Source organism: Grus americana, chromosome 27, assembly GCF_028858705.1.
Source record: "Grus americana isolate bGruAme1 chromosome 27, bGruAme1.mat, whole genome shotgun sequence".
Taxonomy (NCBI): domain Eukaryota; kingdom Metazoa; phylum Chordata; class Aves; order Gruiformes; family Gruidae; genus Grus; species Grus americana.
This window is the reverse complement of record NC_072878.1, coordinates 2,040,954-2,056,747: the sequence shown is the minus strand read 5'-3', so window position 1 is coordinate 2,056,747 and position 15,794 is coordinate 2,040,954.

Below are 15,794 nucleotides of genomic sequence, written 5' to 3'. Positions count from 1 at the left end.
GGCGCTGTGATTCAAAATTATGACAAAAAAAAGAGCTACAACACTAAATTTCGTATTAGTTTACAGGCAGGCTAATAACCTAAGCATACTAAAGGAAGGCATGAAGATTGAGGCAGCTCATGTGAAAAGAAACCATCTGCACCATTTTTTGCCTGCAGAAACCTGACAGAAAAGAAAGAAGGTATAATAATAATGTGGCTCGTCTGGCAGTATTTTTTTTGCTTTTCTAATTACTTGAAGGCATCATTATTTTTTTTAGCTGTTGCATCAGCAAACCATGCCAGACGTTAGTCAAAATGCTAGTGGGCTTCAGTGCAAAAAGACTACTTCCAATGGAAGCTGTCTGAACAGTTCCAGAGACACGGACTCCAGAACTCCACCTATTTCTTCTTTGTTCCAAAAGATCCCCAAACTGGACACTCCTACAGCAGAGATAGAAAGCTTAGCACCATAACCTTGGAACTGTGAAGCAGCTGCTTCTAACTGACTCACAAGGTGAGTGAGGTCGAGGATCTCTTGTTGGAATCTCTGTGGATCAGAAGCATGTGGAGGGCTCTCATGGCTTCAGGAACAAAAGGAACCCTGGATGGGGTGCTGGCACATCTTGTCTAGACGGAGCTTTTGCCAAGAAAGGTTGCACCAGAGAATCCCTGAGGTCCCTTCCAACCTGGTATTCAATGATTCTGTGATTCTGTCAATCCCCATCTTTATTCCTCCTGCTCCCCCTTCCCCCGCACATCGCTCACGGGTTCACACAGCCCTATCGATTCCCAGGCCAGGGTCCCCCTGGGTCACACTCTTGCAGAGTCCAGGCTGACATTCCTGGAAGTGGTGCCTGTGCTTTCTCCATGGCCCACCAATTACTGTGAGCAGCGAGGCTGGGTTCTTCTCCTTGGCTCCATGTTTGCTCTGTCACGCCTGTGCCTTGGTAAATTTTGGGTTCTGCCTTCCCCTTTTTCTTTTTTTCTCCCAAAAAAAAGGAAACCCTTTTTTGGTTTCCCAGCTGACAGCTCCTGCCCCAACCCCACAGCCCAGGGACAGGCCACAGGATGATGCTGCCCATCAGCCCCGCTTGCAATCTGCTGCCCTGGAGACTCTCAGGTCCTCCCAGCCCCCTGGGAAATATTCCCCTGCAGTCGACCCTGCTGAAGACATGAAATCATAGAGAATCATTGAGGTTGGAAAAGACCCTTTCAGATCATCACATGCAGGGAAAAATGTGACAAAAAATGCAGGGTGAGGGAACAATTCCTAATGTAAAAGTTGGTAATTCAGTGCCTGCCTGGAGAGACAAAACCACAGCCGAGAGATAATGAACACAAAGTCCCACAAAGCTGGGCCACACATGGTGAGGCACGGGGAGAGGTCCATCCAGTGTCTGGAGCCCATGACCTGCCTTCCTGGTCTGTGATGGGGGGTGCCCCCCACAAGGGTGTGGGGCTGGGGGTCCAAGAAGGCACATGGGCCCAGCGTGGGGCTCTGAAATCTCCTGTGAAGCCAGGAGGGCTGAGTCCATGGGGCAGGGAACCACCACCCCTCCCAGAGCGGGGAGCTCCAGGCTGCCTCTCCGTGCTCCTCTCCTGCCCTGACACCCCGTTGTGTGATGTGGGGGATGGTGCTCACTGGAGCCCTGGTAAGAACCTGTTTCCCGCTGTGCCTCCAAAGCACCACGTGCCCCAAGGGCTGTCACCGTCTGCCCCTTGCCTCTCCCAGCCTCCTGGGGGGACACTCCTGTTTTCCCTAATCTGCCCTGATCGGGGGCCACGTGGTGGGTGGGAAGGGGATCTCCTTTACAGAGACACCCCAGGCATCCGGGCTCCCTCAGCCGCTCTGCTCATGGCAGTGGTGCAGCCAGAGAGGACCCGGGGCACTGGCAGCGGAGAGGGGACATGGACAGGGACACACACCCCCCCCAGAGCATAGCTTTGCTGAAGGGGTTTATTGATCATTAGAGGGAAATGGCCCAGGGCTCCCAGGGGGTAGGGGGGGGTCATCCAGGGATGATCATCTCCTCCTGCCTCTGGAGGGGGACAGGACAGGGCTGTCACCACCAGTTCCAGTCCTGAAAGGCAGAGCCCAGAATGTGCCTGTAACAGACTCCCACCGTGACACCTGCCTTGTTGGTCTCCCCCCCGATTCTTACCCAGACACACTCAACCCTATCACCACCATTGTCAAGCTCTACATAGTCAAAGCACTCCCTAACATACAGGGCTACCCCACTGTCTCCCCACAAATCAGTGGTTTAGACCCCAAAACCTCCCTAGATCACTGGTTTAGACCCCAAAAGCTCCCTTAGTGGCTGTTTTTCAGCCCAGAACTTTCTGAGGTGGATGTTTCTCACACTAAAAGCTCCCCAAGTGGGTGTGTCTGAGTGAAAAATCTCCCTAAATGGGTGTTTCAGAGCCCAAAATCACTCTAAATGGGTGTGTCCGAGACCAAAGGCTCCCTAAATGGTTATTTCTGATCACAACATAAACCTTGCTAAATTACTGATTTTGAGCCCAAAAGCTCCCTAAATTTATGCTTCTGAGCAACCAAGCGCCCTATGTTAGTGTTTCTGAGACCCAGAGCTCCCCATATAAGTGGTTTTGACTGCCAGATCTCCTTAAATGGATGTTTCTGAGCTGCAACACAACCCAAATCAAAGGTTTGGATCTTGAAAGCTACCAAAACACTGTTTCAGAGCCCCAAAGCTCCCTAAATAAGTGTTTTCGAGGCCCAAAAGCTCCCTAAGTGAGTGTTGCTCAGCCCAAGAGCTCCCTAAATCCCTGCTTCTGAGACCCAAAGCTGCCAAAATATCTGTTTTTAGAGTCCAAAGCTCCCTTAATTCCTGGCTTTCAGCCCCACAGATCCCTCAATTGCTGCTGTGACTCCCAAAAGTTCCTCATATTGGTTTTTCGGAGCCCAAGAGCTCCTCACTTTGTTTTTTTCTGAGCTCAAAATCGCCTTACCTGTGTCTTTCTGAGTGCAAAACCTCCCCAAATGGGTGTGTCTGAGCCCAAAAGCTCCCAAAATGGGTGTGTCTGAGCCCCCGAAAGTCCCTGAATTCTTGGATTTCAGCCCCAAAGCTCCCTAAGTGGGTATTCCTCAGCCCAAAGCTACCTAAACTGTGGGTTTGGATCCCAAAAGCTGCCAAACTGAGTGTTTCTGACCCCAAAGCTCCCTGAATGGGTTTTCTGAAGCCCAAAACCTCACGAAATTGCTGTTTCTGAGCCCAGGAGTTACCTAAATCAGTGCTTCAGACTGCAAAATGGCTTCAAGTGGCAGTTTCTCAGCCCCACAGCTCCCTAAGTGGCTGTTTCTCAGCCCAAAAGCTCCCTAAGTGGCTGTTTTTCAGCCCAAAAGTTCCCTAAGTGGCTGGCTGTTCCTGACCCAAAAAAAAGTCTCTACATGGGTGTTTCTGAGCGCTAAAGTTCAATGAATGGCTTCTTTGAACCCCAAAACCTCCCTAAATTGCTGTTTCTGAGCCAAAAAAAAAAACCCTAAATGGGTGTTTCTCAGAAAAAAAAGCTCCCTAAAGAAGTCGGTTTAGTCCTAATCTCGCCGAATTGCTGTTTCTGAGCCCACAGCTCCCTAAATTATGCTTTTGAAGCCCAAAAGCTCACTAAATTGCTCTTTCTGAGCCCCAAAGCTCTCTAAATCGGTGTTTTGGGTCCCGAAAGCTCCCAAACTGTATTTTCCAGACACAAAAAGCTTCCTAAATCAGTGGTTTAGAAACCAAAAGCTCCCAAAGTGGCTGTTTCTCAGCCCAAAAGCTCCATAAAGCAGTTGTTTAGACCCCAGAAGCTCCCTAAATCAGTGGTTTAGACCCCAAAAGCTCCCATTAGTGGCTATTTCTCAGCCCAGAAGTTCCCTAAGTGGCTGTTTCTCAGACTAAAATGGGGGGGTGTGAGCTCAAAAGCTCCCTAAATTTCCATTTCTGACCCAAAAAATCTCTACATGGGTGTTTCTGATCCCACGGCTCCATGAATGGGTCCTCTGAAGCCCAAAGGCTAACTAAATTCTCATTTCTGAGCCCATTTGCTACCTAAAACACTGTTTCTGACTGCAAAATCACTTGAAGTGGCAGATTCTTGGCCCCAAAGCTCCTTATGTGGCAGTTTCTCAGCCCCAAACTGCCTAAGTGGCTGTTTCTCAGCCCAAAAGCTCCACAAATCAGTTGTTCAGACCCCAAAAGCTCCCTCTATCAGTGGGTTAGACCCCACAAGCTCCCTAAGTGGCTGTTTTTCAGCCCAAAACGTTCCTACGTTTCTGTTTCTCAGCCTAACGGCTCCCTGCGTGGCGCTGTCTGGGCCCAAATCTCCCTAAATAGGTGTGTGTGAACCCAAAATCTCCCTACAAGGCTGTGTCTGATCCCACAGCTCCATGAATGTCTTCTTTGAATCCCTAAACCTCCCTAATTTGCTGTTTGTGAGCCCAAAAAATCCCTACATGGGTGTTTGTGAGCCACAAGGCTCCGGGGCAGCCCGGGCCTCTCCTCACGGAGCTGCCCTGCGCCTGCTGCCCCCCGTGCTGCCACAGACCCCGGGGCTGGGTCCCGCTGATGGAGGGGGGTGATTTTGGGCAGGAAGAGCTGCCTGTCATGATCCCGTAGCTTTCTGGGGGTTTAGTTCGGGCACCTTCAGAGCAAGAAAGTCCAATGCCAGAAGCTTCCGTCCAGGCCCTTTCCAGAGGAGTCAGGCTGCCCTGGGAAGGGCCCTGTCGGGGCACAGGCCTCGTCCTGCTGCGCTCACCCAACCCAGCCCGCCGGCCATGGCATCTCGCCCCCTGACCGCAGCTACGCCTCAGCCAGCAAGGACGCTGTGCCGGTGCAGACACGGCCTTCAGGAAGGGCCATTTCACCTGGAGCTGTTCTCTCAGCTCTGCCCTCCCTCGGTCCGCTCCTGGGGGCTGGGCCCGCTCAGGGAGGGAGGGGAGGCAGAGGACATGACAGGAGGGGAGGGGACAGGAGGGAGCTGCCCTGGATTTGCTCTGCCTTGGCAAGTCTTTCCCAAAATGCGGGTCTGCCTGCGCTCCAGCCACAGCCCTGGGCAGCACGAGCTGCGTGACGGGAGCCGCTGGCGTCGGCCGGGCCGGCACCTGGCAGGAGACAGGGCTCTGCCCCCGGTCACACCGCCCGTGCTGAGCCCAGCACCCAGGGCCTTCCTCAGGCCTCGCCTTCCCCCGGGGGGTGAGGAGGAGAGACTGTTTCCTCTCTGCTGTACTGTATTTCCAGCACACATCTGCTGACTTGAAGTCCGCCACGAGAAGAAGGGCTAGCGAGCGTGAGACTTCTCCCAGCAGCTTATAGAATATGTCAGCCAACTCTTCATCGTGCTTGGGTGGTCTATAACAGACTCCCACTGTGATACCTGCCTTGGTGGCCTCCCCCCAATTCTTACCCTAAATCATGGTTTTGAAGACCAAAAGCTTACTAAATCACTGTTTTAGATCCTGAAAGCTCCCAAACTGTGTTTTCCAGACCCCAAAAGCTTCCTTAATCAGAGGTTTAGAAACCAAAAGCTCCCTAAGTGGCTGTTTATCAGCCCAGAAGATTCCTAAGTGGATGTTTCTAAGCCCAAAATCACCCTAAATGGGTGTGTCTGAGACCAAAAGCTCCCTAAATGGTTAAGTCTCTTCACAAAAAATTGCTAAATTTCTGGGTTTGACCTCAAAAGCTCCCTAAATTTATGCTTCTGAGCAACAAGGCCCCTAAGTAAGTGTGTCTTACTTAGGTGATCTATATCAGACTCCCACCGTGACACCTACCTTGGTGGCCTCCCCCCCGATTCTTACCCAGACACACTCAACCCTATCACCACCATCGTCAAGCTCTACATAGTCAAAGCACTCCCTAACATACAGGGCTACCCCACTGTCTCCTCATACATCAGTGGTTTAGACCCCAAAACCTCCCTAGATCACTGGTTTAGACCCCAAAAGCTCCCTTAGGGGCTGTTTTTCAGCCCAGAAGTTTCTGAAGTGGATGTTTCTCACACTAAAAGCTCCCCAAGTGGGTGTGTCTGAGTGAAAAAGCTCCCTAAATGGGTGTTTCAGAGCCCAAAATCACCCTAAATGGGTGTGTCTGAGACCAAAGGCTCCCTAAATGGTTATTTCTGATTACAAAAAAATTGCTAGAAGCTCCTTAAATTTATGCTTCTGAGCAACAAAGTGCCTGATGTTGTGTTTCGGAGCCCCAGAGCTCCCTAAAAAGAAAATCGGGATGCCAGCACCTCCCAAACTGAGTGTTTCTGACCCCAAAGCTCTCTGAATGGGTTTCCTGAAGCCCAAAAGCTCACCAAATTGCTGTTTCTGAGCCCAGGAGCTGCCTAAATCAGTGCTTCAGAATGCAAAATGGCTTCAAGTGGCAGTTTCTCGGCCCCACAGCTCCCTAAGTGGCTCTTTCTCAGCCCAAAAGCTCCCTGGGCTCCAAAAATCTCCCAAAATAGCTGCATGTGAGCCCAAAATCTCCCTAAATGGTTATGTCTGATCACAAAAAACATGCTGAATTACTGGCTTTAAGCCCCAAAGCTCCCTAAGTGGGTATTGCTGAGCCCAAAGTTACCTAAACTGCGCTATTGAATCCCCCTGCTTCTACAGTACTTTTGGGGGAACATTTGTGCTCCCGTATCCACGATAAAGTCGAGTGACTCTGCTTTCAGGGCCTTAAGGGAGATTAAAAGGTTGCTATTCTTTAAGGAGAGCCGGTCTTGGTTTAGGGACCCTGCTGGCTCCTGTATGGTCCCTGCCACACCTTTCCCTGCTCCTGATGTTGTCCATCCATTTTTCTCAGTTCCTGTCTCAGGGGACTGTAAGGACACTGTTCCTGCGGCTTAAGCAGCCCCTCCTTTCCCGCTCTTTCCTTGCTTTTCTGCTGGACTATCGCTGCTAATTGAGCATAGGGTACCCCATCGATTTGGTGTTGGGGCACCCCCAATTTTAAGGCTTATTGAAACAGTTCTTTATGAGACACTTGCCCAGAGCCCCGACGTGTTTTCATTTGTTGGGTGCTTCCCTGCAAAAATCCTCCAACTTTGAGTAAGGTAACAGCACATGTTAACAGGTCTGCCCGTGAACTTACTCAAGGAGGACCTCAAAAAGGCAGCATTACAGTTTTTAGCGCTGAGGGAGTTTCTCGCAAAAGTTGATTTACACCCTTATCGCTCGGAGCTGTCAACCACAGCTCAGGGAATCTCCCTGTCTGGGGAAGACGCTGACAGCCCAGCAGCCAATTTTTCTGAACGGATGCTTGCCGTGCCTCCCCACCCCACTCTTCCCACACCTTGTTTTGTCTCCTTGTGGCCACCAGCTGGTTCCCAAGGCTGGGCCTGGCCAGAGGAGGGAGCAGAGGTGGGGTCTCTCACGGGGTGGAACTCTGCTCTCCTGGAAGCCAGGGCTGTGCTCTTGGCTTTTTGCCCTGCTCCCTCCCCTCCGCATCCTCAACTCTACCACCTCAGGGTCACTGCAGCCAAGGCTGCCGCTGCCTTTCAAATCCCCAGCCACTTCTTCCTTGTTCACCAGTGCCAGGCCCAGCAGAGCACCTCCCCTCCTTCTTTCCTCCACCACCCCTGCCAGGAAATGTGCACTAGAAATCTCCTGGATCGCTCCATCCCTGCTGGATTTGTCCTTCCAGCAGGCACCAGAGTGGTTCAGGTCCCCCACGAGGACCAGAGCTGTGAACAGGAGGCTTCTCTCACTGGTTCTTTCTGTGCTGGTTTCCCGGGGAGAGCGCAAGCACCACCTGCATCGTCCTGCCTGTGTGTTGGGATGTGCATGTGTTTGCGCTGTGGGGTGTGCATGGACTTTATTCCCTCCTGCCCCTGCGAGCAGTTCTGGGATCACACGTGGGGTGTGTGTGTGCAATCCCTTTAGATGGATCCATCACCAGGCACAGACCAGCCAGTCCAGATGGGAACAGCTCCAGACCTCTTTATTTTGTCTTTAGAGGTGGATCTTGGCAGCTGAGAAGCCTCCAAGCCCCTTCAATAACAGCCACCGCTCCCGGCACCTTCCCCTCTGCTGCGGTACCAGCATCTAGTGCTAGGGAGGAAAAAAGAAAAGCAAATGATTGTATGGACAGAGAGAAGGCAGAGAAATCCTGCAGGCGTAGCTCAGGCCACCCATGATGGCATCTGCTTGCGATGAAGCTTCAAGGTGTCACTTCAGTGGGAGAGGCCCCTGGTGCCCAAGCCCAGGAGAAGGTCCCAGGTGCAGCTGGTCAGCCTGGGGCTGAGTCAGGTGGAGCTGAGACCTTGGATGTCCCATACAGGTGTCCGCCCTCGGGGCAAGGTGTCTTGGGGCAGGACTCTGCAAGGGAAGGACGTGCTCTCTGTTTGGAAAGGGGAGAGCCAGCCATCAGAGGGATCCCTCTGTCTTCAGACAGGACTTTTACATCCCACATGGAAAGCCAGTTCTGGGTGCCCAGGCAGTGCCCCTTGGGTGTCAGGGAGGTCCAGCCCAAACCCACCCTCCAAAACCCGCTTCTGCCACACGAGGGCTGTCAGAGAAATGCCCTCTTTCCCCCCAGGGCTGCCCTCCGTGGAGAGATGGGCCCTGCAGCCGGAGGAAGCACCGTGCCTTTTTGGAGATAGTTACCAGGGGAGCTGCCTCTGCCGCTCTTGACGCCGCCTGTTGTTCTCAGCGACGTGCCTGAAAATGTTCCTCCGCGCTTGGTGCGGCTCCAGCCTGTTGAGGACCTGGACCGCTCGTGGGGAAAGGTGGCTGCAACAACAGGGAAACATCGTCCCTCAGCATCTGTCCTACGCAAGCCCTGGATGCAGGGACGAGGGACCTGGACATCTCTGCGGGGTCATGGCTGCTCAACTGCCCCAGGCTGTGTCCAGAGCCAGCGCACACTTACTCAGGCTGGAGTCTCTTCAGCTGGGCTGCTGCTGCCATCTCCTCTGCTGGGAGAGGGTTTTCCGCCTTCCTCCACCTCTCGTTGACCTCCTTTCTCCTGGGCTGGGCCGGAGGGTGGGGAATCCAAGGGCCTCCAGTGCCGAGTGCCTGCCAAGGAGGAGATGCTCTCAGCAAACCAGACGGCAGACAGAGGTGCCGTTCCCCAGAGGACCTCTGGAAAGGAGCCTGCAGCAGGACCTGGGAGCCGGCAGACTCAGCACCACGTGCCCGTCACCACGGCTGATGGCTGCTTTTGCCCCTCGGATCCTGCTGCCCATCTCTCCCCCACGGGGATGAGCAGGCAAACCCCTGCCCTGCAGCTGGGTGTCAGTCCTGCTCCAACCCCCTGGAGACCCCCGACACAGAGGGTCGCTGCTGCTCTCAGCGGTGTCAATCACTGCCCGTACCTGGGGTGGCTGGCGATCCTCCCCTGCAGCCCAGGCTTCCCACGCCGCCCATTCTGCCTTCGCTTGCTGTCGTCGCTCTTGCCACCGCGTCTTCACTTGCTCCCACTCTGCAGACAGCTGCCAGACCTCCTGGAGGGGATGGAAACGCAGCAGCAGGCAGGATTAGTCTCAGCTCCTGCAGCAGCTTCCTTCGGCTCTGACCCGTGGTGGTGCCCCTTGCCTCAGCCGGTCGGTTGGCAGCGCTTTGCCCCTACCAGGTCAGGGGCCGTGGAGTCACGCCAACGCATGGCGAGCACGGCTGAGTGACCAAAGACCTCCACTGCCAAGCGCCTAGGAAGGACTTGGACATTTTCCATAGCCCCTGGCCAGAATAAAGTGTTTCATGGCAACCTTAGTCTGGAGAAGAGGAGGCTGAGGGGAGACCTGATCGCTCTCTACAACTACCTCAAAGGAGGTTGTAGTGAGGTGGGTGTTGGTCTCCTCTCCCAAGTAACTAGCGATAGCACGAGAGGAAATGGCTTCAAGGTGTGTCAGGGCAGGTTTAGATTGGACATTAGGAAAAATTTCTTCACCCAAAGAGTGGTCAGGCATTGGAACAGGCTGCCCAGAGAGGTGGTGGAGTCCCCATCCCTGGACGTGTTCAAAAAACGTGTAGACGTGGCACTTTGGGACATGGTTTAGTGGGCATGGTGGTGTTGGGTTGACGGTTGGACTTGATGATCTTAGAGGTCTTTTCCAACCTTAATGATTCTATGAGTCTATGAACCACTGGGGCAATAACAGGCGAGAAGGGTGTGTAGCACCTTCCTTTTTGTGAAGAAGATCTGAAGGGGGTGACAGGCAGGTTACAACGAACACATGCCAAGGGATCCTTTCAGATCGGCTCTCTGCACAAAGAGGCTTTAGCTGAGTCTCAGTGGCACGGTAGTTACAGCAAGGCACAGCACGTACCTGCAGCGCTCTCTTGCAGCCTTCGGAGGACGGGATTGCAGCGGTGGGCCTGGCTGGAGGAAATGGCTCCTGCCTGCCTCCTTCGTCTTGGGGGAGCTGCCTGGACATGGCGGGAGCACGCTGCAAAGAGACACCAGGAGGAGTCGGCACGAGCACGGGGCAATTTGGTCTCCCACTTTCATCGGGTATCAAAGCTCCCCAGGCTGGCAGAAGAAGCGGGGGAGGTGGGGCCGTTTCCCATGGCAAGGGGGAGCCTTTCCTGAGCCCCATCAGACGGATGGGAGAGGACTGCACCTCAGGTCTGTTGTAAGGGCAAGCAAAGTGATGTGGGGAGCACTCAACGTCCACCACCTTCCCCACTACGGGGCCTGCGATGGGGCAAAGAAGCTCATACAAAGCATGGGGCCTGTGCCAGGGACCTTCCCGAGTCCCTACAGCCAGGGTCCAAACGGGATGTCTCTCCTACATGGGTGCAAGGACCCCTTTCATCTCTTCCCACAAGGGTCTCACCTGGCAGAAGTCTTCTTCTCCATGTCTGGCTGCCTGGTGCCTGGCCCCTGGCTTGGCAGTACGGGCAGGGAGAGCTTCACGCGCCTCTGCAGCAGCTTGTCAGGACACCCCTGGGAAGCTGGGAAAGAAGGAAGCTCTTCAGAGCAGCCCCGTGGGGAGTGCGTTTTAACGGGGCTGCGGTCACCCAGTGTGGGGCAGGGCCCACCTGGACAGCGGGACCTGTTCCCGTACCTCTGCTGATCCTGTGCTTTCCTGCAGCCTTCTTGTGCCAGGTGGAGAACGCCTTGGCCACCGATCTGCTGATCACAAGGAACTCAAACCTGGAAAGCAAATGGGGACACAGGCTTGAAGAAGGGTGACCCCTGCCCTCTGCAGCTCCCCAGCACTAATCCTCCTGACTGTCGTGCGAGGCACGGCATCCCTTTTCCTTGGTGGCCGTGCACAGGTTTTCTTGGCAATCTGCCCCCAACACCAGAAAATGTAGCTTAAGGTCCTCTCCGTGTGCAGCTGGTTCTCTCTGATGGGAAGGACGGCAGGCTGGGAGTGAGAAACACGATCACGATGCCCGGTCGGTCCAGGAGAACGCACGCGTAGCCCCAGATCAGCGTTATTTAACCAGAAACCAGTCGCTTCAGGACTTTGGTTGGTCGAGGGCTGCAGAGGAAAGGCACTCACCTCGGGAACGCTTGGGCAGGTGCAGCCTGCATCCCCCGAGCGGTGGTTGCTCCACCGGAGACCTCTGCACCCGGCATCCACAGCCTCTGCAAAGTGACATGGAGCTGTCAGAAGGTTTCCAAGGCAGTTCTCTTTTGGCTCCCAAAGGAAGCAGACCTGTCTCCCGCTCCAAAAGAAAGCCACTTCTCCAAACCAGTCTTCCAAATCCTCCTCCATGAGCGTTAGCCCTTGCTCTGCTCTGGAGAAGCTGCACGGCAAACGCTGAGACTGCGCAATAACAGTGCCGGGCTTTTTGCAGGGCAAGGACCCAGAAACTCAGAAGAAACTTTCTTTGCTAATGGAGAAGTCAGCGGGGGCGAGCGTGGGGAGAGGTGATTGACTGGCCTGCCACGTCCAGGCTGGCCGAGGGCGATTGGCTTGCTCGCCCTTCAATAAGCTCCCAAAGAACGGAAGCAGCCCTCAAAACCTGAGCAACTTACCGTGCAAAGCAGCGCAATCCGGCTGGCCTTCCTCTCCAGCCCTGTGACACAGTCGTAATAAAACCGCATGCACAGGACGTCGTCTTTGCAGGACAGAATGCCAATGTCCTTGAAGGCGAAGGCGAGGCGCCGCCCCTTCTGCAGTTGGAACGAGTACAAGCGTACGGTCTCTCGCACGCACTCCGCCACCACGTGCTGCGGGAAGCAGGTGGCTCGCGACAGCCACTTGTAGTTCAGCGGCTGGATCTTGACATTGCCTGCGAGGAGGAGGAACATCGTCACTGCCACAGCAGGCCAAATTTCCGTGTAAGATTCGTAACGACATGCCAGGGAAACGGTCGTTTATAAAACAGCTCTCGGGGAGTGGTTTGTTTTGGGGGAGCTCAAGCTGTTCCCCGACCTTTGGAGGCCATTCCCGACATCTCCCAGCCCTTGCCAAAGAGCAGAGAGCGCACATCCTCCCCCAGACGTGGAGGGGGAAAGTGGAGGGTGGCCACTGCCTTCTCACCAGGGATAACCACTGTAGGGAACACCAGCTCCTCCAGATGCAACGCATCGATGTCCGGCTGGAAGACTGGTCTTCGAACCTCATATGCCTCCTCTTTGCCCTGGAGTTGCTCTCGGAGCACAGCGAAGGTCCCAAGTCCTGTGAGCAGGACACCCTGCCCAGGAAAAAAGACCAAAGGCTGATGAGTGAGTACTGCAGAGATGAGTAAAGTGAAAACTTTGCAACAGGCCCATGTTCTCCATTTGTTTTCTTCCCCTCCTTAAAATACTTGCTCACATCCCTTGGCCAGAGAAAATCTCAGACATTTCCAGCCCAGGGAATACACCTGGGACTGATTCCCAGCCGTTACCCTTGGTATGGACCCAGCATAATCCCCCGTCTCTCTGCTTGGTCTCTCCACTCTGACCACAGGGAAGAGTGAAGCCCCATCGTGCACTGAATACTTCCTCAGACTAGGTCCAGACTTGATTTTTCTCCTGGTTGACCAAGCAGCAGCTGTGGGTACACGAGGCTGTCTCGGTGTGCGGCCACGATGCTCAGGGAGGGATCGCTCCCCAGCGCCCAGGCTGTCCAGGACAAAGAGAGACCAAGAGGCCAACCCACCTTGTCCAGCTTCATCTGTGTCAGGATGTACGCGGACACAGCGTCCCAGATAGCCACAACCTCTGGAAAGCAAGGGAAAGAGGGGTCAGGCTCCAGGCCAGCCAGCTCACAGTCTCTCGGCAAGGGGGCTGTGCCCCCATTTCACACTGCCCGCCTTACTCTGCTCCCGGGGCAGGGCTGGAGCAGAAATGGGGACGTGGGAAGGGCTCCGGATCAGGGCTGTGGCCACCTAACCCCCAGAAAGGGATGGCACCCCAGAGCCCAGGATGTGATCTGCCAGCCTGGCAGCACAAGAGGCTCCAGAGGGAAGGAACAGAGGTTCTCCCAGAGGAGACTAGTTCAAAGTCAAGGGCTGATTTACAGCAGAGGCATTTCCAGCTGCCTCACGAGAGCCCTGTGAGAGCTGAAGGACACCCCAGCCCCTGGGATGCAGGACCCCTTTTCATCCCAGAGCCAGAACCCCAAGAGGTACCAGCTCCCAGGAAAAGCTGGCCCTGGGTGGCCCCCCTCGCCAGGGGACCAAGCCATGCCCATGAGAGCCTGGGGGCTGCGGGCAGCCGGGAGTTCTGGTTGCTACATTGTCCCCCGAGCCCTGTGGGACCCTCGGGCAGGGTTCTTGTGGCAGCCCCCAGCCCTGTCCAGCCACCCCCCGCAGCTTTTGACAGCGGACAGCCCCAGCGCAACCCTTGGGGAAGGAGCTCCCAAACCCCTTACCCTTGGTGGAGAGCCGCAGGAGCGTGGGGAACGAGCTGCTCAGCTCCAAGCTGATGGCCACGGTGCAGCAGCCCTCCATCGCGCTGGCTGCTTGCCCTCAGCTCAGGGAAAGGGATGCTCTTCGCAGCTCCTCTCCCAAAACTCCTCTCTGACGTGCCTCCGCTCTGCCTGTCAGCGAGGGTCCCCCAGCACAGCCCCGCTGCCTCCTGACCCTGCTCCTGGCTGTGGAGCAGCTCCGAAGGGCAGCAGTGGAGAGCCCCTGAGCAGTGCCCAGCAGCTCCCAGGCCTCGCCGGGAAATGCCAGCACCCACGTGGCGCTGGGGAGACCTCCCTGTGATGTGGGGCATCCCCCTGTGACATCAGCCCGCATCATTTGAAGGTGCATTATGACATCAGGCAGGAGACAGCACAGCTGGGGAGAGAGGAGAGAGATTTCGCCTCTTGTCCTGGGAAACATTCAACCCTTTCTCCCCAGTCCTGTTCCAAAATCCCCATCTGCCCCCTGCACCAACATGTCTCTGCTGCTGGGAGCCCATCCGGGCAGGTGGGGGTTGGGGGCTGGCTGCAGTCGGGCAGTGACAAGAGATGGGATCAAAGGCCTGTGGGATGCAACAGCCCCTCCAGTGTGCCCAAACTCTCCTCTCTGCTGCGTGCCACTGGCGTGCCAGGAGGAGGATGGGCTTTATTGCACGGGTTGTGGCAGGGATGGAGTTAATTTTCTCCATAGCAGCCCATACGGTGCCGTGTGTTGGATCTGTGACCAAAACAGTCCTGATAACACACCGATGTTTTAGCTGTCACTAAGCAGTGCTTACACAGCGTCAAGGCCTTCTCTGTTTCTCACCCTGCCCTGCCAGCGAGTAGGCTGGGGGTGGGCAAGGAGTTGGGAGGGGACACAGCTGGGACATCTGACCCCATCTGACCAAAGCGATATTCCAGACCACATGACGTCATGCTCAGCAAAAAAGCTGTGGGGAAGAAGGAGGAAAGGGGGGATGTTTGGAAGATGGCTTCTGTCTTCCCAAGCAACTGTTACTCCTGATGAAGCCCTGTTTTCCTGCCCAGGGCTAAACCCCTGCCTGCTGCTAGGAAGTGGTGAAGGAATTCCTGATTTGGCTTTGCATGTGTGCACAGCTTTTGCTTTACCTGTGAAACTGCCTTCATCTCACCCCACGAGTTCACTCACTTTTACCCTTTGGATTCTTCTTCCCCATCCTGCTGGGAGGGAGGGAGGGAGGGAGCAGCTGTGTGGGGCTGAGCTGCCTACTGGGTTACACCACACCACCAGGACATGTTCTTGGGACAACCTCCCCCACCCATCTGCCAGCTCTCACCCCACAAGTCACTCCCAGACAAAGCTCCTCACCTGGGGCTGAGCTGGATGACTGGGGTCCAGCTGTGACCAGAGAGAGGACAAGGCTTCTCCTGGGTCCTCTGCAGCCTTTGTGATCCCCACAGATCAAGGTAGCACGCAGAGGATGGGGAGCCCCGTTGGGGAGCCCCCTCCCCAGGAAGTGATGGAGGAGAGGCTGGTGGCTGCGGTGATAGTGGTGGTCGATGCCCTTGGGAGCCAGCGTGGTGCTGTCCAACGGAGCTCCTGGCGATGGGGGCTGTCAGTGGAGCCCCCGGCAAGTGTAGGGAGGTTTTGGGCTCAGAGTTTGGGAGCTTTGGGGATCCAACACACTGATTTAGGGAGCCTTTGGGGCTCAGACACAGCATGGTGCTGTCCAACGGAGCTCCCGGCCATGGGGGCTGTCAGTGGAGCCCCCGGCGAGGCGGCTGTGGCCGTGGTGGGTGTGTGTGGAGCCCCCAGGCAGGTGTCCCTGAAGGTGGGGGGCACTGGTGGAGTCCCCCGGCAACGGGGCCGGGCAGGCGGTGGTGCAGACAGGGAGCCACACGCCTGCGGGTGCACACACACACACACACACACACAAACACACGTGTGGCCCATTTTCCCGCCCCTTTTCTCCTCACTGAGCCCCTCCCCCTCACAGCTTCCCCCTCCCTCCTCCCCTCACAGACCCCTCCCCCCACTCCTCTGCCTCACACACACCCTCCCCCTCCCGC